The sequence below is a fragment of the Chanos chanos genome, chromosome 11 (genome assembly GCF_902362185.1).
Source record: "Chanos chanos chromosome 11, fChaCha1.1, whole genome shotgun sequence".
NCBI classification, from domain to species: Eukaryota; Metazoa; Chordata; class Actinopteri; order Gonorynchiformes; family Chanidae; genus Chanos; species Chanos chanos.
Window position 1 is genome coordinate 9,083,859 of NC_044505.1, and position 2,776 is coordinate 9,086,634.

Genomic DNA, 2,776 nt, shown 5'->3' on the forward strand with positions numbered 1-2,776 from the left:
TGGTGGAGATACTTTCATCAAAGTGACTTACAAGTGAGGCAAAAATATAATCCGAGCATGTAGCCGTTAAAGAGCTAGATGTGGTAAGAATATTGTGGGTCAGTGACTGACCCAGTACACGTAAAGTAGTGTTGGAAGAGATAAAAGAGTAAACTACAGAGAGGTTCAGGTAGAAACACTGTTGCCCAGTGTGGGGGATAAGGCACTCCCACAATTCAGTTGTCGACAGAGGACGCTGGAGGCTCTGACGTCCCACGATGCATCACACACTGTTCCCCACTCACTGAGGTACTGCAGCTCCACTCCACCAGAGCAGGAGTCAGGACCGTTAACTAGTCTGAAGTCTGTGTATCCTGTTCACACACGACAAACAGTGTTGTTTACATGTTTACAGAAGTGACTTAGTCAGAAGGCGCTGTGGCTTAGTTGGTTAAAGCGCCTGTCTAGTAAACAGGAGATCCTGGGTTCGAATCCCAGCAGTGCCTCATTTACTCAGTTGCAGTTGCATTGGTGGTAGTAGAATTAGTAGAATTCTCGCCTGCCATGCGGAAGGCCTGGGTTTGGCCAATGCATCAAGCTTTGGGGCTTGTGATTGGAGGGTTGCCAGTTTGATTCCCAGGCCCAACATCCACAGGCCGTGTGCCCCTGAGCAAGGCCCTAATGTCGACAGAGGACGCTAATGCTCCCCGGGCTTTTGTGTGTTCACTACTGGTGTGTTGGATGGGTTAAATGCAGAGACAAGTGTGTTTGTGCAATCACGGAGACCTTACTTTTACTTACTTTACATGAAGCAGAAAGCGACAGGGCATTCTCTTTCTCATGGACAAAACTGAACTTACTCACTATGCTTAATAATACATTATGACACTTTGTTATTTCTAATATGTATTCTTAACTTTTTGCTTCATCACGTGGAAATCATTGTAAGAAATAACAAATCATTCTCAAGAAATAACAAATCATTCTCAAGAAATAACGCTCACTACTGTCCTAAGGACAGGTGAATAATTCATAATTACCAGTGCATTTTATTCCCACATCAATTCTCACAGCCCCACGCACACACTAATTACCAATTAAACAATAACTATAAAACTCACAACCCCAAACACACACAGCTGCCAATCAAGTAATAACTAAATCACTCACAGCACAACACACACATGCAATTACCAATACAATTTATGGATGTTTAGTGCAACCTACCTGAGCAGATGACTCCAACATCATCAGCATGAACACAGCGTGGAATTGCTCCATCATCTGATCTACAGTTCTTCAGTGTTGACTCTGTCCCTGTACACTCCACTCCAGCCATCACGATTGGTCCTGATCCCTCTCCAAAACAAAGATCTGTCACTGCCTCTACAGCCTCCCCACATCCCAGCTCTCTACACACCACTGCAGCATCACTCATATCCCAAAGAACATAGCAACCTGAATTTATACAACACACTGTGCCCCACTGTCCTTCATGAAGAACCACCACTCTCCCAGCACAGTGACTACCACCATCCACCAGCCTCACTCTGCCTGTTGGGGAGAGGGGGAGAGGGAGAGAGAGAGAGAGAGAGAGAGAGAGAGAGAAATCTTCTTTTAGTAGGAACTGCCATAACAGAGGCAAGATCATCAGTTGTCATTTTGTTACAAAAACATTCAATTATCTTCATATGACAGGATCATTTTTCTTCTTTATTCTTTACACATTAAGTAAGAGACATGTGTGGATGACAATTTTAAACAATTTCTCATCCTCACAGCATATGTTCACTCACTCTCACTCACTCATTATCTAAGCCGCTAATCCTGATTAGGGTTGTGGGGGGTACTGGAGCCTATCCCAGTGCTCATAGGGCGAAAGGTCACAAGTCCATCGCAGGGCAGACACACAGACAAACACACTCACACACACGTTCATACCTAGGGGCAATTTAGTGTCTCCAATTCACCTAACCTGCATGTCTTTGGACTGTGGGAGGAAACCGGAGCTCCCAGAGGAAACCCAGGCAGACACAGGGAGAACATGCAAACTCCACACAGAAAGGACCCTGGCCACCAGGCCGGGAATCGAACCCGCTGTGAGGCGACAGCGCTACCCACTGCTCCATCGTGCCGCCCTAGCATATGTTCAGTACATGGTAATTAATTACATAAACAGTACCACAACTATAGGCACATTGTAGCTTAATAATCATTCATCAGCCCGCTATTGTAGGACTGCTGACCTCAAAGGAAGTTATTAAGACTAGCTACTGTAATACATCTGGTCTTAACATAACAAGAGACATTAAACAAGTGGTCACCCTACCCATTCAGATGGCAGTCTGTGTTATGTAAAACCACTACAATGCCACAGACAGTCCATGTATTAATTAAGTAAAAATTACTGGTTGACAGCTTTAAATAAAAAAGTATTAGAAAACATTTCAAATCACCAAATTTTTATCATCAAAACATTGACTCTGCAGTAGTTGAAACAGATTTCCAAAGGCACTGTGATTGGTCTGACAACAGAAGAGACCGTCTCTGTTCTTGTAGAAATTAGAGGCCAGTTCAAATGACCAAACCTCCAGTCAAATAATACTCACCAGAGCAGATGAGTGACAGCTGTAAACTGGAATTGCAGTTTGTAGTGTGTGGTGAGCTGCAGTTTCCCAGACGAGCTTCAGTCCCAGAGCACTGGAAACCAGTCAGACACTCATCACTGTCCCCTGGACCAGATCCAGAGGAGCCACTGAACTCTACCACAGAGCCACAGTCCAGCTGTCTGCAGACC

The 2,776-nt window shown here is 44.6% G+C and overlaps 1 non-coding gene across 1 annotated transcript; it reads left to right on the top strand.

Moving 5' to 3' along the window:
• Window positions 1-411: 411 nt before the first annotated feature.
• Window positions 412-485, top strand: trnat-agu (transfer RNA threonine (anticodon AGU)). Its single transcript has one exon. It is a non-coding gene; the product is annotated as a tRNA-Thr (tRNA).
• The last annotated feature ends 2,291 nt before the right edge of the window (window positions 486-2,776 follow it).